The sequence below is a fragment of the Rhineura floridana genome, chromosome 2 (genome assembly GCF_030035675.1).
Source record: "Rhineura floridana isolate rRhiFlo1 chromosome 2, rRhiFlo1.hap2, whole genome shotgun sequence".
Taxonomy (NCBI): domain Eukaryota; kingdom Metazoa; phylum Chordata; class Lepidosauria; order Squamata; family Rhineuridae; genus Rhineura; species Rhineura floridana.
Window position 1 is genome coordinate 92,445,656 of NC_084481.1, and position 21,400 is coordinate 92,467,055.

Here is a 21,400-nt window from a genome sequence, read left to right on the forward strand (position 1 = left end):
CCAACAGTGACACAAACAAACCCCAAGCATTTAAATGTATCTGTCTGAGGTCCCTGATCTCATACTAGTCTTGGCTCAAACACTCTCCTGTGAGCCACAAAAACCAGTAAGCAGCTGAAGCATAGCCTAATTCTCAGGCCTGTTGTGCTGCTTCTCTTTGCTGCTACACACTGCTTAATGCTGTTGGGTACCCACAGGATTTGCTGTTTCCATGCACACAGCACCAAAGTCCTAGTGCAGTGAAAGTTTTTAAGGTATACAATTTCATTGAAAGAAGAAAACAGTGAGGCATGATAATGGAAATGAAATATGCAATGAAATTCATTCTTTTACCACTGTAACTACAATGTATAATATCAGGATCCATTGCTTTGAACAGACTGTAGCCTTTGGGGTTTGTGGTGGGGGCTGTGGACAGAGACATGTAAATACAGCTGTGTCACATCTCACATGACTCCACACCCCAATTGCCCATGAGAGACACTTAGATGTCCACCACTGTAAACAGGGCACTTTCACACATGAAACTGAACGGGGTTTGTGCTTGAAAAAGTAAAACCTACTTTGGCCAGAATGTTCATTTACACTACAAATGCCTTTCCTCTATTTTTTATGTTGAAGAGAAATCATCAACCAGAGGCTCAACTGGTGACATGAGCCTCATGTGTAGAAGTGCCAAGAGTTGACATTTTAACCCCTGAACCTAAAAATCAAATTGATGAGCTTTGTTCTGCAGTGGAGTGCATTTCTAATGGCATACAGAGATTCTTTCTTTTAAGAAGTTATATACAGCTTAACATTACCATTTCTAAGCAGTGCACAAGAGGGTTATAAGGATACAACATACACCAGAAAATCAGTTAAAATTAACCCTAGAATCGGAAAAACATTTAACATGCCACGCTGAGATGGTGACTGAAGTCAAGAAAATAGCAGTCCTCTTGGAAAGCGCTGTCCAGAGTGACTGCTTCAGCCGGTGGTCAGTGGGGCAGGGCAGGGCGGGGCTGTCATGCTTGTCCAATGGGGAGGTCAGTGTGAGGCAGGTGCAGGAGTGGAGCCAACCTGCTGCTATGCCTATACCATATCAGCCTCACCACCACCTCACCCCTCTCCCTTCTCAACAGTAGGCAGTGATCCGGGCATCAGGAAGCCAGGTAAGCAGCACAGCCCCACCCAACCTGGCCCTGCTGGCCGCTACCAATGGCAAGGCTCCCCAGGCCACTCTTGCCCAGCAGCTGCTTTTTGCCCACTGGGGCTGGATCATGCCCTTCCCTTGCTTTCATCCCCTTTTGTCCCATTCTCAGGTCGATGGTGTTGGGCCTTGGCAGAGATGAGCTGTGGTACAGCAGCAGCACAGGCGCTGAGAGCAATTTAAGTGTATGTGAGAGAGTGTACCTGTAAACGGCAGGCTTTTTACCCTGCTTTAAATCACCGAGGCATCAGACTTGGTTAAAAATAAGAAGAGCTACTTTGTTTATAGAAATATACATAGTTGATAGGAAAGGCAATCTAACTAACTTAGCTGGGGGCAAAATGGCCAGACTTGGTCATTGCCCCCATGCTACAGGAGAGAAAGACAAAGGCAAGATGTCTCCTCTCTCCTCAGGGGTCGGAGAAAAAACAAGATGGAGAGTGTTGGAAGGAGTGGTCAGCTTCCTTTAAGGGTATCAGTGTACAAGGCAGGAAGACAGGTAGATAGGTACAGGTCAGTGATTGCCTAGCCACCTTGGAGGACTATCTCTCTATCTCCCCTCTAGCATGCAGAATCTCAGCCCCCAAATCTGAGTTGCAATCTTCTACACTTCCAACAGATGGAATACAAACATTCAGATCCTTTCCCTTAACACAAGGAAAAGGGGCATCATTTCAGGTTTCTGTTTTTTGTGTGTGTATGATAAATGTTCAGAGACCTACTCTTAAATATATTCAAGGTAAAAATGCAAAACAAACAAACTAGTGTACTTTAATAGCACTTGTTGTGACTACTTTTTTGTACTTCATTAAAAAAAAAGATTCAAGGGACATGGGTGCTCCTGTGGAATAATCCCATGGAGCGCAACACGCAGGCAGAGGGGCACAAATACATTGCACATGATGCTACTTGATGAGAGCAGAGTACTCACCCTTTTGTTGCGCCAGCCTCAAGGCTTTGCTGTTTTAAAGATTCTTAAAGATGTGTTTGATTGCTGGTTGCTTGCTGCCTTACAGGTAAAAAGTGTTTATTTATTTATTAAATTTACATCCTGCCCTTCCACCCAAAGGAGCCCAGGGCAGCAAACAAGCAATAAAATAATAAATTAAAAAAACACACCTTAAAACATATTTAAAATCATTCCAGTGCTGATGCAGACTCTGTATTGTAAGGTCTAGAGCAGGGGTGGGGAACTTGGGGGGCCCTCCAAATGCTGCTGGACTACAAGTCCGATCATCCCTGATCCTTGACTGTGCTGGCCGAGGCTGATGGGAGTTGGAGTCCAACAACATCCAGAAGGCCACACATTCCTTACTCCTGGGCTAGAGGAACCTTCTGCCTAGCAAAATGCATGATGGGCACACAGTACCAGCTTCATATTTGTTTTGGGGGTGGGGCAAGGAGCTTGAGCAAATGTCCACAATCCACTCACCTCTCAGAGTGCCTCCCACCCCCTTGCTGTCATCACCAATGACCATTTCTGCATTCTCTCTCGATGGGTCCACAGCCCACCACCCAGTGGGAGAAGCAAGGAGATTGAAGGAGGGGGATGCCACCCCACCTTTTCACTCTGGGCACTCCTTGCTTGCTTAAGAAACAGCATGTGAACAGGCAGTGACTGTGGAGAGGAGGAGGGATGGGAGGCTCTGGGAATCAACACTGTACCCCCTGTAGGGGTGTAATCCATAGCAGGCACCGGACAACATCAAGCCTTTATGTTGGTCTTGGGTGCACACACATTATTTCAACCTTTTGAAAGTGCCCCCCCAAAACACAGCAGGGCCCATAATGATGCTACTGATCTGAACAAAGCAGCCTCTGATCTTAAGTGCCTCTCTCCCTGGCCTCTCCCTTCCCTCTTGGAGTTCCTGCACCAGGCAACATTTTGTAGCTTTGTGGCTTGTGAAGTAGGGCCTTTTTTGCCCCATATTCCGCAATAAGTCACATCCTTTTGAGGTCCCAGAAGCAGCTCTAGGCTTCTCTCATTGTGTCCTGTTCCAGATGGTGTGGTGGGCTGCAGTACCTACCTACCCCTCAAATACCTAGGCCAGCTGCTCCTGGGTTCCTTGATTGCCTCTCCCCTCCCACTGCTACTTGGATTCCCTATTACTTCCCTGATTCTCCCTTATCTCCCTTGGCCCTTCATCCACGCATTATCTCTGTGGCCCTCTCTGGACAAGCCATGGTCCTGTTAAGGTAACTAGGACTTACCTCTGTTATTCTCTTGTTTCATGTATCATGTGCAACTGCCGCTCCAACTGTCTATAGCAGGGGTGGGGAACCTCAGGCCTCTTCCCCAAGCCATGCCTCTCAATAGCCCTACTTTGAACCCTCCTTGAGTGTTTTTGCCTGGCTGGAATGTGTCCTGGAACTCTGATTATGCCTCTGGCTCGCCTGGACGGAGTGTGAGTGTAGAAATCAGCCTACTGTACAAAGGGGAAATGTACATTTGTTGCTCTGCCCACTTTTGCCACTGGCCCTGCCCACCACTGGCATGTGGCCCCAGGAAGGTTGCCCAGAAGGGAATGCAGCCCTCAAGCTGAAAGATATTCTCCCCACCTCTGGTCTACAGCATCTGTGTGAGTTTGACACACACACACACAAACAGAGAACGAGACTGTGTGAAAGAGAGCCTATTCAGACTGCTATTTGCAGTACATCGCTTTTGGATAGCGTCTGGGAGACAACACAGAGATCCATCCACCTTGGAGGTCTGGGGTGCGGAATCTGTCTTGTAGTCCGTATCACCTACAAATTCTCAGACATGCCACAGCTGCACTAAAATAGAGGGCAACCTTTGCAGGACACGGAAGCAGCTTGGGAGGATTTGAAAGAGACAAACACAGCAGGTACCAGCAGTAAAAGATTGAGCATCCTCTCTCCTGTGCTGCTTTCTGTGTTTCTCATCTCTGCCTCCCTAAACTGATTTTGTCCTTTTTCTTTGTTAAAGACTGTTGAGGGTTTGTGACATATGTGTTCAGGCAATATCTAGTTTGACTCAGAATTGCTTGCAGCTATTTCTGTGAAACAAACTCCTCCAATTATGTCCACCAGGGGGCAGTGGTGACACATGGCCATGCCTTTTCTTCCCTCCATGATGCTGTTAAACTGTGAATCACTTCCAGATAGCAACTATTGGTTTGTCTCTTGGGGCTCCTCCAGGGGACCTGTTTATTGAGCATTCATCCTGATTTGCTGGCAGGGTTTTTATACATCTTCCTGTTAATCATTCGTTCATCCTGCACTTTTGTGCATTTCCCCATCACTTTCCTAACCACAAAAAGTCTGTTGTTGTTGCTGCTGTTGTTCTGTAAGTGGATTTATTGTGTTAGGGTCACGGAGTACTTTGATCCACTTTAACTGGGCAAACCTAAATTGTGCTTGAATCCACCCCACAAAACAGTGAGAGTTTGGTGGCACCCCTGCAGTAAAAACAAGCAAGAGTCCTGTGGCACTGAAATGGCTAATAACTATTGTGAATATGATTCAGAACTCTTTTCATCAGATGCATGAAGTGTTAACCTCACTTGGGAGATACATGGATAGAGAGAAATGGGAGAAGGCCCAGCAATGCAAGAGACAGGTGGATCACAGAAATTTGCAGGGCAAAAATGAAGACAAAATCCATTCAACAGAGTAAAATCCATTTTATCTGGATCCAATTTATCAGCAACTGGTGATAAATTAACAAAATAAGGGCATTTCCAGACAGTTGCTCTTTTCGGGTGGGATTCAGTCACATACTGGCAAATGCAGATTGCCCAATTATAGTTGATTGTGAGGACTTGTTCAACAAACCCGCTTCCCCAAACGATCAGACTTTTTGTGATAAGAAAAGTGCGCTGGAAAATGTGAGATAACACTTGCTTTGATGCAATATCTAACCTGCCTGCCAACAAATCAGGACAAATGCTCAATAAACATGTCAGCTGGAAACACCCTAAGATGAATAGCATACAGAAAGTCATACCTAAAGAGGGGCAATGTGAGGTTGGTAAAAAGACAGAAGAGTTAATTAGGTCGGGTCTTCCTCAGTAGCAGTTGGAGAGGTGGAGTTGCACTGTCTACCTAGCTTCCCAATGGGGGGGCACATGGGGGGATGTCACTGCCAGTTACAAAGAGGGGGAGGGACAAGGCAGTGAGGAGGTTTGGGTGCAGCAATGGAGCCAATCCAATGCTCCTGCTGCTGTACCGCCCTGCACCGACCTCCCCATTGCCTCACCCCTTTCCTTCCCAGTAACTGGTAGCAACCCTGGCATTGGGAAGCCAGAGAAGCAACATAGTCCCACCCTTCCCCACGGACCGCTACTGGCCTTACTCCCAAGTGTCACTCCCCTGGCCCTGTGCCTAGTTTCCACACCTCTCCTGCCTCCTTAACGTTTGAGGAGGCGAGAGCTAAGGTCTCTAGGTTGGCCGCTGTCAGAAACAGGTTGCTGGACTAGATGGGCCTTTGGCCTGATCTAGCAGGGCTCTTCTCATGTTAACAGCCCCAGTCCTCGTGCTCAAAAGAGTAACGCCAGGGTGGGACAATAAGTTGACAGTGAAGCCTGTTAACACTTTCTCTTTAATTCTGCTTCCTTGGCCCAGAAGTACTCTTCAAGTACTTACAAGGTTGTCACACAGAGAAGGGCCAGGAGCTCTTCTTGATCATCCCAGAGTGCAGGACACAATTGCAGGAAGCCAGATTTCAGCTGAACAGGAGAAACTTCCTGTTAGAGCAGTATGACAATGGAACCAATTACCTAGGGAGGTGGAGGGCTCTCCAACACTGGAGGCATTTAAGAGGCAGCTGGACAGCCACCTGTCAGGTATGCTTTAAGTTGAATTCCTGCATTGAGCAGGGGGTTGGACTCAATGGTCTTATAGGCCCCTTCCAACTCTACAATTCTATGAAATGAACTGAAAAACTGCTAGATTTTATATTTTTCAGAAAAATAAGAAGGCAATCATGACTTTCTTTGTCCCAGTAGCTCTGATATTGGCAGTTTTATTTTTAATTCCTTTCCTAATAATCCCTAGTATGGAATTTCCCCTTTCCACAGCTGCCACATTCTGGGTCGACATGTTCACTGAGCAACTCCAAGTTCTCGTTCCTGGTTAGTCACCTTCAGTTCAACTCTATTAGCATATATGTGAAGTTAGGTTACTGTAATTTGATTCATGCTCTTTGGGCCTGGCACTAACAAGTGCCATCCTTAAGGACCTGCCAGGAGCCCACTGCTGCTGGCATCATGGCCCTCCTCCTTTTCTGACACTATGGCTGTGTACACGCCATACATTTAAAGCACATGTCGTCCTCCAAAGAATCTTGGGAAATGTAGTTTGTTAAGGGTGCTGTGAAAGGTAAACTACAGTTCCCAGGATTCTTTGAGGAAAGCCATGTGCTTTAAATGTATTGTGTGTACACAGCCTCTGATCAGCAGCCACCATTGTAATTGCCCATAACACCATGGATGGCTGCCACCATCCCCCTCTTCCTCCTCCTGTAAGCCTACGCCCATGTTCACTGGAAATAAATAAGAGAGGCCACCCACTGCCCACCAGCATGGGGGAGGCACTAGAGAGCCCCATGCCTAAGGCTCCCTCTCACCTGGAACTGGCCTTGATATTCCTCTACTCTCTGTCATGTTAGCTCTCCTGCTACAGAGGATTTATATTAGTTCATTGCTATGAGATGAAGACTGCTATTTCTCTGTAACATCTGATTCAGGAGAGGAAGTGCAAGCCCTGGAATAAACTGACTCTCACTCCTAGCAAGATGGAGACACTGTGGGTTGGTGGTTCCCAAGTTTGGATAATTGGTCAGTTGCCTACTTTGGATGGGGTTATACTCCTTCTGAAGAAGCAGGTCTGTAGTTTAGGAGTGCTCCTGGATCCATCTTTGTCACTAGAGGCCCAGGTGACCTCAGTGGCTAGGAATGCCTTCTACCAGCTTCAGCTGGTGAGACAGCTGCGGCCGTTTCTGGACCGGGATAGCCTGACCACAGTTGTCCATGCACTGGTAACCTCTAGGCTTGATTACTGTAATGTGCTCTATGTTGGGCTGCCCTTGAGGTTGGTCCAGAAGCTGCAGCTGGTGCAAAATGTGGCAGTGAAACTGCTCACTGGGGCAGGTTATCGCCAACATGTCACTCCGCTACTGAAATAATTGCACCGGCTACCTATTAGCTACCAGGTTCAAGGTTCTAGTTTAGGTGTACAAAGCCTTATACAGCTTGGGACCAGGATACCTGAAAGACAGTCTTATCCCTTATATACCCAGTCGATCACTGTGCTCTGCATGTGAGGGTCTCCTGCAGATACCATCTTCTCAGGCGGTCCCTTCTGCACAACATAGGAAATGGACCTTTAGTATAGTGGCACCAACACTGTGGAATTCCCTACTATTAAATATTAGACAGGCACCATTTCTGTTACCTTTTCGGCACCTACTGAAAACCTTTCTCTTTCAACAAGCCTTTTAAGTAGAGACCTTATCCCAGTCTGCGTCTGTGTTGGAATTGCTTTTTAATATATTTTTAAACCTTTTAAAATGTTTTTAAAGCTTTTAAAAATGTTTTAAAGATGTTTTGTTTTAATATGTTTTTAATGGTTGTTGTGTATTAATATATTTTGAAGTCTATTTTTATGATGTTTTAAATTGTTTTTAATGCTTTTGTTTGCCACCCTGGGCTCCTACTGGGAGAAAGGGTGGGATATTAAATAAATATATAAATGCAAATGGATCTTTTACCCTGCACCCTAGATCTCCTGTCCCTTCCCCCTTCATAAAACATTTTTTAAAAAATCTTTGCTGACAGGGTGTCTGGACATGCTGCAAAGCACAGTGCTAGTGAGACCTCAGCCACCCACCACTTTTTGCACAGTGGTGGTTGGTATCCATTGCAACTGATAAGGTAGAAGGCAGGGAGGCCCAACAGTAGGTGGAGCGAGACCCAAGGACAGGCAGTACCAACCAATTCTCATTTTGTTCCCATCCTCCTCCCTGCTGAACTCGACAAGGGCAAAACTGAGACTAAGGAGGAGGAAGCAGGCAGCCAGAGCCACCTACCAGACTGGTTGTAAGTAAGAAGACAGATGGGCTTGGAGAAATCAAGGCTGAGGTTGGTCAGACAATCCCCCAGTAGCCCTAGTGGCCATCTCTATTGCTTTTCTTCCATGGACCTGTGCCCCAAGTTTTTTAAGTACCTAGTGACACCCTTGCTGCAGCCTCCAACAATGTATTCATCCACAGAGGGCAATCATACATCTTCTCCTCTCCATTTTCCTGCAGGCTAAATAGCCCCAGTGTAGCATTTCCAGCTCCCAGTCATCACAATGGGTCTCCAGTCATTATCCTTCTAACAGCTCTTCTTTGAGCCAATCATTAACTTGATTTGGCTTTTGGGTAGAAGCTGCTGCTTAAAGTCTCTCTCTCTCTCTCTCTCTCTCTCTCTCTCTCTCTGTGTGTGTGTGTGATAGCAGTCTACAGAATCAGAGATCTAGATGGAGGATATCTCAATAGCAAGTCTGGTGTCAGTGGGCAGCCAAGTTGGGCACTGGCTGAGATCCCCTGTGGCTGAAAGGGGCCCCTGCTGCTGGGGCTAGGTGGGCGTAGCTCCTGCTCTGCAATCCATGCTCGCATTGAGCCACAGAGTGGGAGCCACCCTCCCGAGCAACCCCTTGCCGCTGGCACGGGCTGGCTGTGTCACTTACCACATTGCACTGCCACTACCAACACAGACAGTGGCTTAAAAAGGCCTGGCTGCAATAGTGTGCTGCGTGCACATGCTTGCCATCACCAAAGATGGGGGTCTATTTAAGCTCCCAGCAGTGGCGGTATTGGTAGTGCCACCACCGCTGTCTTTGAGAACCTGCTGCAGTCTGGTACTGGCTCTGCTCAGTCGAGGCACTTGGCCTGTGGGATTCCCTGTAGGGAATGAAAAGAACAAAGAGTCTTAAGAAATGTATTATAACATATAACTAGAGCCCACACTGTCAGATGCCTGAAATGTTATTGTTCCAAAAGCATTCATGAAAAGGGTTGGGGATGCATAGTAAAGCAGAAAGAGCAAGACAGTTATGTAGATCTGCCGGTACTTTCCTAAACACAGACAACTGCCAACACATTCAGCTGGAATTAAACAATTCCAATCAGATGTATGCACTAAGGAGTGGCTTAGAGTTGAGTCAAAGCAAACAAGCCTGCTTTGATGTCTATACCAATCCTGGCCAAAGATGGGGGATGTATCCTGGTCCCATTATCACAATACTAACAATGTACATGAATAAACAGCAACCTCAGCATACAGCTAGGGATTCAACTTGCAAGCACTAGCAGCATGTTTAGCTGAATGAGTATTAAATGGAATATTAGATCTGGACTGGAGAGGTACAGGAGTAAAACCTCTATTTAGTCATGATGCATACTGAGGGTCCTTGAGCCAGTCACAGTTTCTCAGACTAACCTACCTCACAGGATTGTTGAGAAACTCAAACTGAAAAAACGTATGGATGTTATCCAGGGTTCCTTGGAGGAAGAGTGGAATACATATGGGATAATGCCATTCAGACCCTAGCAAAGAAAAGCCTCATTATTTGTAGATAATGCAAAGTTTTGGGTTCCTAATGGGAGGAGGAATGTCTCATGCCTTGCAAGTAGTAAGGGTCACATTAGGACAGGAGTGGAGAACTTCATGCCAGGGAACCAAATGGGGCCCTCCAGACCTCTGCATCTGGTCATTGGGAATTTCCCCAGGACACACAGCCACACCTTCTTTCCCCAGGCCACTCCTTTCACTGGCCCTGTATCACACCCTCCTGTTTTTGACTGGTAGGAATGTTTCCTTGAATTGTGATCATGCCTCTGCTTACCTTGATGAAAGATAGAGAGGTGTGTATCTGTGTATAGAAACTAGTCATCTGTGCAAAGGTAAAATTTACATTAATTGTTCTGCCCACTTTTCCTGGCCCTGCCCACCATTACAATGAGAAATCATCCTGACCTGCAAGGTTGCCCAGAAGGGAATGCAGCCCCCGGGCTAAAAAATGTTCCTGACCCCTGCATTAGGAGATCTCAAATCAAAAGGCAATGAAGCAAAATCAGGCCCCAGTATTGCAAAGCTTTTCAGACTCCCAGTGAATGGCAAATCTAGTTTCAAATTTTCTCATGCCCACCATTTTATGGTTTCCATTTTCATTTTCAGCAATGATTAGTTTTATCTGTTGCTGTTATCTAGGAAAAATAACATTGTTAAATTTGGAGGTAGGCTGAAATACAGCAGGAAGAAATAATGTTCCATTAAAAAAAAATATCCAGGAATGTAAGCATTCATTTTTGGCTAAGCTGACAATATTTTTTAGGACAGAAAAGGCCCCTCAGATGTTAAACTGTCCTCTCAACTGGGATGTAAAACAAGATCGTACCACAAGGGGTCCTACTATCTCAGTATCACAGATTCAGAAAGCATTTTGTTATGGGGTGTGTAACGCAGGCAAACAATGGGGCTTTTGATGGGCTCCATTATATTACATGTCTACCAGCTCCCATAGCATTATTGCAGTGGGTGTTAAATGTTAACGGCATCTTCCCTACAGTACAATTTCCTTTTTCTGCCTACATATCTAGAGTTTCCTCGCTTATACTGCCCCACTTTTAAATCCCATCATGCTACTATTCTTCAGGGACTGGTTTCCTGCCTCTTCTTACACCCCATACCTCCTCTGTCCACCTGGTTGCAGCTTCTCCTCTTTTTCAGCAACACCAAGCAGCTGAGTGGGGCTATCCAGCAACTAATTCATTAAATGTATGGACCTCTCCCAGGTAAAGAGGGCACTTAATACACTGTTACTGACATCAGGGAAGACTAACCACCAGGTGAAATACTTTCATTGATCAAAGAACTAACTCAGAATAATTTCAAACAGATATATTACATTGTGTCACAGAAGCTTGCAAGTTTCTTGAAAAGGTGATTCTTAGAATCCAGTGTGTTTGGCAAATAAATGGGAAGAGGAATGTGGCAGCCTTGTGAGTGCCTGGCTCTTTAAATGTTGTGCTCTTCATGCGCCCCCCAAGCATCTGTCACTGTACAACCCCCCCCTTCATCGCCTGGATCCTGGCACAGAGCTCCTCCCTGGATTTCCCAGTGCTGACGTCAATTCCCCTTGTGAGCGTTTGGTAATTGGCTATTGCCAGATGCTCTGACTCTATGTGGCTCTGAGCCAAGAACCACTGGGAGCAGAGGATTATTCTACAGGGCAAGCAAAGGGGATGGGGGAGGGAAGCAGAGACACCTTGTTCCTTTGATTACAGTAACTTTCCACATAGCTGTCTTACCAGGAATCATGCCCTAGGCCTGATGTGTACCATGGGGACCATTTTGGCAACACTTGGGGCCATGAATCCACCAACACAGCAAGTTTGTCAGTCTCCATCCATTGCTGTCAGTCTAGCCAGCAGTTACCTGGTGGCAGGTGTACCAGTTGCTCGCCCAGTCAGGCATTCCTTACTGCCTCTCCAGAATCAGTGCATCTCTTGGCTGCCCTTTTCACTCAGGACAGACTGGTGGCCCTTTTAAATTGTCCCTGTCCTCTGGAAACTGGGCCCAAAGCATTTCACAGAGCAGCAAAATGCTGTGCAGGCAGGCTGTGAAGCATTCTGTTGAATGGAAACAGGCATCTGATTCCAGTTCCAGCCCTTCAAAAATGTCTTCCCCTCCACCTTAAGATCTACTTTGCACAAGACCTAACTTGCCACACCAGCATAGCTCGCCCACCACGTATCATGGCCATGTCTGACGACCCTGCTTTCGCCCTGTCTTCAGCTTCAACTGGAGTTTTATCAAGACGTTGACAAGCCACGATATAAAGCTGGTGAATATGGCAAGTTGTGAGCAATGCCTTATTCATAGGTGGTCACATACATTCTGGGGGATTCAGGCCCCATTTTGAGTCAGTGGAGCTGCATGCAACATTCATCAAAGGATGTGGATCCAAAGCCACCCTTCACCAACCTGGTGCCTTCCAGATGTTTTGGACTGCAGCTCCCATCAGTTGAATCTTGGCTGGTACCAGGTTGGAGGAGGCGGGTAGAAGTGATGACAGCTGAATTCCCACCACCTTCTTTGGTTGTTTTAGCCTTCTTCCTGGATCTGGAATTTGGGATAGAAAGGGACACACCTCTCACCAGAACAACTAATGAAACCTTCAAGGGCACAATGGAATAGTGCTGAGCATCTTAGTGTCACCTTTGAGGAAGAACCAATTAGCCTGTGGCTTTAGCACTGGGAATGAATTTAAAGGCATATATAAAAGCTAATAGGCAATTCTGACAGTGCAATCTTTTTCATGGCTTTCCTGAAAAAAATCCCATTGAATTCAATGGGGCTTAATAAGTGAACAGAGGCCTGAGAGTAAGCCTTGTTGAACATAAGGGGGACTCCGTGTAGGCATGGGTAGGACTGCACTGCACATCTTTAACCAGGGCAGTGTGTAACTGGTCAATTGGCAATACTATTAAAAACTTCCAGATACCTGCAAAGTCCATAATCCCCCCTTTCCCCAGAGTCCCCCCTCATCTCCCATTTGTTATGAAACTGGTAATACTGACTTCGTCAACTTCCTGAGTTATTTTGGATAACGTAGGAAGCTGGTGTATAATAAACTGTGCCCTTATAAATACCAAAGTGCAAAGGATTCCATCAGTACATTGAACAATAAATAGGAACCCAGGAAGCTGCTAACTCAGACTGCTGATCCATCTTACTCAGCATCGTCTACACTGATTGGCAGCAGCTCTCCAGGGGTTTGGAGAGAAGTCTCCCCCAGCCCTGCTTGGAGCTGCTGGGGACAGAACCTGGGACCTTCCGCATGCAAAAGCTGATCTGCCATCAAGCATCTGATGGTTCCCTTTGCAAGGGCTGCCTTTTAATTCTTCTTGCAAGTCAACATCATTTTGTTTTTCACCAAAGGCGGGACAAGAGGGAGAGCAACCCCCTCTTTGCTATGGCACTCTTTGGGCTTTGGGTGTGATGGGCCTTTGTCTGTCTTACTGCTGATACCACCCTGCAGTGAGATACAGTCAGCACCTCCCAGCAGAAGAGGAACAGTGTGGATTCATCTCCTTTTCCCTGAGTACATTTCTTGCAGGTAAGAGAGGAGCTGTGTTGCTTAGCAACAGGAGAGCAGGTTATTTGTACAAGACTATCCCTTCCTCTCCAAAATGTAACAAACAAACAAACCCTCTCACCCCTCCCTAATCTGTGGTTCACTCTTATTATTGTTAAGGAACAAGGCTATCTGGCAGGAGCAAGATCCTTGCTTTCCTATCATACTCTTATCTTTAGAAGATATCCAGCAACTATCTATGATGGCTACTAGCCACAAGTTCTACCTCCAGAGTCAGAGGTAATTTGCCTCTGAATGCCAGTTGCTTGGAATCACAAATGGGGAGAGGGCTGTTCGGCTCAGGTCGTTGGCCATGGGGACACAATATTACCCAAAGGGGAGTCTGGATGCCTTGCAAAATACCTTGCAAGCTCTATTTATGGCCTACCATACAGTCCTCAGGCCCAACATTCTCTCCCCCACCCCACCCCCATAGAGAGCCTCTTGGTCTGATCCAGTAAAAACTGTTCTTATTCTCACCCTCAAAAGAAAAGGCTATTTGGGGATGCTAGCTCTGACTGGGGTGGGACCTGCTTGAACTTTGGAAAAAATGAAGTTGCCCATGCCAAATAGCAATCATATGAGGAATCAGGGAGGATTGCTTCCCAAACACCCATACGTTCAAGAAAGTACGCACTGAGAAATATTTGTATATCCTTCTTTCTCCTGAGTATGGAATCTTGAGGTCCTCTTTGACGCCTGTCTTTCCTTTTATCTTTTGATTAATTTCAAACTACTGCAAAAACTTGATGTTTGCAACTTTTGTTCTTTTTTTATCCCCTCCCACTGCAAAGGCAAATTTTCTTATCTTATTCATTCCTGGCTTGAGAAGTGTAATTCTTCCCCCCCCCCCGTCCCGGTCATCTCTTTCTCAGCTTCACCCCACCCCCTCAAGAACATGAGAAGAGCCCTGAAGCTGGATCAGGCCAGAGGCCAATCTAGTCCAGCATCCTGTCCTCACAGTAGCTGATCAGATGCCTTAACTCTGTTTCCAGTTTAATTTATTCCATATCTTGTTTTGCCAATTTTTTTTGTTACTTTTCCTTCATTGGCTTCCATTCTCTATTGGATCCCATTCTAGTGACTAGGTTTTGTTTTTAAAACTTGTTCCTCTTTGTCCCCTTCACCCATCTTTTTGTTGTCGGTGTTCTGTCAACATTTTCCTCTTGTTACTTCTCAAGTTTTTCCTTGTGTTTCACACCTCCATCTTTTCTCTTTTGCTACCATTTTTTTCTGGAGCTCTCTGACATCTGCACGTCTTCCTCCTTGCAGAATTTTAAACAGTGTCTGAAAAAATTCTTCTTCTTCTTGTTCATCTTCTTGTTCATCTTCTTGTTCATCATCATCATCATCATCATCATCATCATCATCTTCTTCTTCTTCTTCTTCTTCTTCTTCTTCTTCTTCTTCTTCTTCTTCCATTACTACTCTTCACCTAAACACTGAAAGAGCAGTGTTGTGTTATCACTAGTACCACATCAAACCACTGACTACACCAAACTTAGGTTTGTCTTTGTTTTAGATCTTTATCCCACTTTTCACCCGTCTCAGATTAGTTTCCAAGATTTTAAATAATCAAAATAAATTATAAATAACAAATCCCCCCCAATCTGTAGCGTGTTGTACCCTGAACTAAATTGGAAGTTATTTTTGGTAGAGGGGAACACTCTGATCAGGGACATTTAATCTGCTGCAGGGCCAGCTCTAACCATTAGGCAGGATGAGGTGAAGCAGCAGATCTGGAGCACCATTCAAATGCAGCAAAGTTTCAATTACATAACAGTTATTATTATATTTTTACCCCTATGGAGAGGCACCATTTGGTTTTTCTACCTCAGGCACCAAAAAGTCTCGGGCCATTCCTGATTGGTGTGCTTTCTCTCCTTATATACATTACATTGATTAAAGGCATACAGACCACTTCTGTGAAATGGGGAAGGGGGAAGAGGATATGAATCAGCACTTAAGCATGACTTCACTTTCTCTGGATTGCACCTTTTGTCTTTAGCCACGATAAAGCAAACTGGCACAACCCCTCTATAGAGGAACTCATCCTCTTCCTGATGGAGCACCTCTTCTCCTGGCATGTGGCATGCCTTTGGAGCAACTGCCTTCCTTCCTTCCTTTCTCACCCAGCGCATGATGAGCTTGAGGCTGGCTTGACCTGCTGCATATCAAGCCAGTGATGTGCTGCCTGCTCAGAGGCTCCAGCGAGACACAGCTGTTGTCCTAAGGTTGCTTCCTATACCTGGGGCGATACGCTCTGCGTTTCCGTAATGGAGCCAAAGGCATTTGGTGGCTCTACGACAAATGCCTTCTGTCACCTGGGAGATGGGGATGTCAGGCCATTAGCTCATCATCTGAAAGGAATCTGTAATGCATCATGGGGTGGGGGCTGATATGAAAGATGCTTTTTCAGTGGCTGCTGTGAACAAAGCTTGTTGCCAGCACCTGCCCCTGCAAAGCCTCAAAGGCTTTAAGACAGCCTTTGCCAACCTGGTGCCGTCCAGATATTTTGGACTACAAATCCCATCAGCCCCAGCCAGCACAGCTGTTCCAAACGTTTCTGTAGGGAACAATAACTCTGCTTGGCAAAACACAGTGCCAGACCGTTTCCTAGTTTTCTAAGGGATCCTTATCTCTGCAGGAAGCTAAAAGGCCAGCCATGTGGATTAAAGGTGCTAGCAAGCTTCAGTGCTCACACCTAACCAAGCTGGCATCAGCTTACTAACCAGACTTTTCCTGCCAACAACTACCTCGCTCTCTGCTCTTCCTGATCATTTGAGCTGAAAGGCCAGGAACCTGAGAACTGACCCTGTTTGCAGAGTGCTTTTTCCTGAGGGCTGCTTGGTGGGCATTTTAATCTCCAGGGCTTCTTTCAAGATCCTCTTCTCACTGGATCCAGGATAGGAGCCAGCTTTCACCCCTTTCTCCCTGCCTCTGTGTCCTCTATTCTGCCTCTTAGAGAGGTTTGCTTCAGCTGGGCATGCTCATTTAAATAGATAGAAACTCTGGCTATTATTTGCTGGAGCAGATATCCTTGGGGCATTTGTAGGCTGTGGGAAAAGGGCTTTCCACATCTCTTGTTTATCTGCACATTCTTATTCTTACCATTTATTGTTAAAACTACTTCTAGACCACCTTTCGTAAGGTAAGAGCCACCTTACACAAGGCCGTGTGCATTAAAACTTATATATAGAACAAAATAGCAGAGGAAAAATAGACATATTAAGCTATTACTCCTATATTTAGGAGGGAAGAGGTTGGTTCTCATTTTCGCTGGCTCAGTGATATTAATGAGAGGTCTTCTGTTCTACATAAAATGAAAATAGATTTACAAAACAGTGAAAACCAATATCTTTTCTAAAAAAATCCAAGTTCTGCTCTGTGAGTGGTATTCAGTGCTAGTCCTACACAGAATAGACTCACTGAAGTTAATAGACATGACTAATTTAGGTGCATTCATTTCAATGGATTCCTAAGAAAAGGAGAGCCCTGTAAACTAAGCTGTGCAAGTTAGTACATCATTCTCTGTTTTAGCGGGGAGTGCGCAGTTTCATTAACCCACAGATCACAGTGTGCCACAAACAGAGAGAGAGAGGAGGGGAGTGTATTGCAAAAGTACAGAATAAGCACTCCATATTCACTCTCTCCTTCCTTGGAGGAGAAAAGCCCATCCTGACTCTAATGCCCTGTATAATGCTTCTGCTGACATCACTACTAACTGCCCTTTCTCTTAGAATCCCTCACCGCCCGTCTCTCCGCCCCCGCCCCCAACAAAGCAGCCATACTTGATCCCAGCCACTAAGCTGATTAGAGCATACACACAGAGCAGCAGATGCTTTTGAGGCTACCACTTAAAGGGGAAGTCACCATGTTCAGGGTAGGCAGCATGGCTGGGCTTGGGAGTGGAGGTAAAGACATGCTCTGAAGGGAAGCTGTCCACTTGGCACATGGGAGCATCAGTGTGCAAGTGTCTACACCCTCCAATAACAATGTGAGCTGCATCAGTAGTGCTGAGAAATAAAAGATGTGATCAAATCTCTTTAATATGGATTGGAGACCAAATCTTAAAATTCCCATAACTAATTCACATTATACCTTTTGCATTTATGCCAGTGCGCACTCTCTCTCTCTCTCTCTCTCTCATAAAGATAAGGGGTCTTTCCTGTGCCCTATCTGGAGATGTCACTGAATGTGGGATCTTTTGCCTGCAAAGCATGTGCTCTACCACTAAGCAATGGCCATTCCCCTAAAGAGGAGGAGAGAGGGGAGGTGCTTCCCCATGTTGTTATCTGTGTGTGAATACTTCACCTACATAGGCAATATCCCAGGCATGCCTTTCTCACCCTACTTTTTAGAAGCTAGAGGCAAAAGACAACCAGTGGAGAGGCAGAGAAGTGGAGTGACTTATCTGCTGGGCTTTTCCTATGGGAAAAGAGATTAAAATCCCTTTAAGGCCAGGAATATGGTGAGCCAGTTAAACACAGATGAAGGAAATATACGTCTTGAAAAGAGATGTGATCATGCAGAACTGGGACTGGGAGGGGGTTGTTAGTGGAGAAGGTTTTTTAGCCTTACTAAAATCAATGAAAAATCAATTGATGTTGGTAGCGCTAGGATTTTTTCCATCAGTTAAAATAGATTTGATGGTGCCCTTTCATGATAGAAGAGATGAGGCACCGTTAAGAACTACCTGCTGAGGCCTCCACAAAAGCAATCAAATGGATCCACTATTAACTAAAAAGAGGGGGAGATATATTTGACTCATTCAAATATTTTTAGAAATATTTGTTCTCTTGTAGTATTATGTGCTAGTAGACTGCAGTTCTGAAGATCTGCTCCTTCTTGTTCTTTCTATGGGTATCATGTCCTGACCACATGAAAGAGTCTAGAAGTTATGATGGATGCCTGAGGGCAGCTTGGTCAGGCTGGAGTTGCAGGTCCTTGGATACCTCCAAGCAAGCAACTTGGTCCAACAAAGGTAGCTTCCAGATGACCCAGTTGTTGAGCACACATTCTGATTTGTTTTCAGGGACTGGATAGACAACGTTGTATCAATCAAGTGTTATCCCACACTTTCTAGTGCATTTCCCCATCACTTTACTTATTGCAAAAAGTCTAATGGGGTGTGGGGATCAGGTTTGTCATGCAAGACCAAATCAGCTTTAATTGTACAACCTGAAGTTTCAGGTATGTGATTAAACCCCTCTGGAAAATAGCAACAGCCTGGAAATACCCAACATCTGGCATGCAATTGTGGCCTTTTATCCTATGCCCCATCTCTGTAGAGTAGAGAGCTTTAAAGAGGTAGCCCTCTAGACTAGAGCCTAGCACTACATCACCTCTCAGTCAGCACCCACCTTGTCCTTTGCATGCAATGGTGAGATGGCACTGGAGTGCACAATGCCCCTAATATAAAAGATGCAGTCCCTGAAGGGAATCTGACTTAGAAGGGGCTGTGTCTGGAGGTTTACAGCTCACAGGATTCCTGTCTGAATGGCTCCAACTCAGGCTTAGTGTCAGGGCCTGGGTCTGTGTTCAGCACCTCTGAAGCTTGTCTTTCTAATACAGCTGGTTTCCCTCTCCCCACTATGTGTCAGAGTCCAGGCTCTGGTTCAGGGTTGAGTCATAACAATGGGTTCTTTCAGGACAGCAGTTTAAAGGCAGGGCTTTTCTGTTCTTCCTGGGACTCCCTGTACTTTTCTCAGAAAAGATAGGACTGACAGATTGATGCAGTCCAGTCCAGCACCTGAGTCTAGATCAGTTAGGGTCTTTGCTGCTGTTGTGCCAATATTATGCAGCACCCTCGAGAGTGATGTCTTCTTGGCTCCATCTCTGCCCACATTTCAGAGGGCAGTAAAACCATATCCATTTCAATGAGCTTTGGGGCAACATCTTAACTTGATCTGATTTGCATCTTAAAAAGAGAGTACTAAGGCTGCTTCCTGAATTTTATTCTGTTTGTGTGGGTGTTTTGTACTGAGGTGTCTGAGCTTTAACAAATCTTCAATCTATTTTGGTAGTGTTTGATGTGATATATACTGTTAGCCACTTTGAGTATTTTAAAACAGAAAAGTGTGATAAGAAGTGCCCTTGGTATGTAACAAATAAATTGTCACTAGGCCCACCAGCTTTCCTGTGTGCCTGTCCAGGGAGAAAAAAATGCTTTGCTGAATAAACACCATGGTGCCCTAAGAATGTCCTGGGATAAAATGATGTGGGTCAGTCAGGACATCAGCACCATGGACAGGGGCTGGTTTGTCTTGCAGCTCTTGGAAATACTGCCTATGGGTGGCACGAGGCTGGCACTGGTGCTTCTAGCAAAGAGGTTAGGGGTGAGTGACACTCTCCTTTGATGTCTTTGAGAGCTCATCCTCTTGGAGCTGAGGATGCAGTAGCTGAGTACAGTAAAGCTTGTAAGCTGGAGAACTTGTGGCAGTGGGGAATTGAATCAGACAACAGAAGGCAGCTTTTATTTTGCAAGCAGTGTCTGGGGGCTATGAAGCGATTCTGTCTTGTATTCAGGCTGTAACACAGGAAGCTGCCTTATCCTAAGTCAGACCATTGGTCCATCTAGGGCAGTATTGTCTACACTGATGGGCAGTAGCTTTCTGGGTTTCAGGAACCTGTGACATTCTGAATACAAAGCAGATGCTCTGCCACTGATCTGTGACCCATTCTCTGCCCCTTTCCCCACCAAGGGAAGCTTTATACCAGAAAAACTCACATTGTGTGCTCAGAATGATCTGCACTTAAACCACCAGTCTAAACTATATTGTCTAATATTGTGCAACTGGTGTCTTAAATTCTGAACCAAAAGGCTGATCCTGTGTTTTTTAATTTTGTTATTACGGGTGTGCTCTATAAATGCCTCCTCCCCACTCCCTATGGATGCCACCACAACCTCCTGTCATTAAGGCGCACACAACTCATTGTTTAGAGAAAAGAAGAAATCTCAGGACTCACACATGAATACAGAACTCCCATAACAACCCCCAGCGTCCCTGCTAACTAGCCCAACCCCTGCCTCCTCAGGGTGTGAAAGAGCTGAAGCACACAGTCTGTTTGCATTATAAGCACCCAGGAGACATGCAGGCATTCCAGTGACAGGGACCAAGGAGATACCCAATTAAAGAGTGATGCCTGGAAATGATACCATGGTGGTGTTACTATGGTAACCAGGAATGCTTTGGTTAGAAAATCCCATTCCCTGGTCTCTGTCTGAATAAATACTGCCCTGAACACATCTGTTCAAGGTTTCCATTATTTAATGTGGGCATACTCTTATTCTCTGTCACACACATACACACTTATGCACACACCTTCTTCAGTAAGGGTACCATAGCTATCATGCAGCAGAGGCTCTGCTCTATTATCCATTAGTCTTTGACCCAGCCCAGCCGCCGAGTGTGGTGCACGTTTCAGTCACTAAACGACAGCTCGGAATAGACTGCAGCAAAATCTAACCAATCAGCAAGCAGGCTCTCCCTGGGCCATGTGGAGCATGCCTTATTCACAATTTTTAGAAAGGAATCCCTAATGAGGTTCCAGCCCTACTACAATTAGCTGCTGCAGACTGGAGGAGGGATTTTTATTATTATTATTACTTCACAGCAGATGAAAATGCAGAGTAAACAATTTAATATTAGGAGCAGAGGAGGAAGAATAGGACAGAATCTAACACGTGCATGTACAGTCCCCACATCTGTTTGTGCGTTGGTTTGTCTTTTGGGCACATCTGCTTGTCACATCTGGTGGCAAGCTCAGCCAACTGGTTTGATAAGTGATGATGCTGACTTAATCAGAGGGATCAGTTGGGGGGACAGAGGAACAGAAAAATCCATCCCAAGTTACTTCTTGATTGCTCTTGTACCTCATGTTATTATTTAACGAGGAGTTATAACGCTTGCTCCTTTCTAAGAAGGACTTAAGAGCTTTTAAAAAAAGAATCTACAACCAAGGATAACCAACCTGAACAGGAGGTTATCCTTGACAAAATCTGCAGGCTCCACCATCATTTAAAACAGGACTGTGGTTTGTATGGTCTAACATAACAAG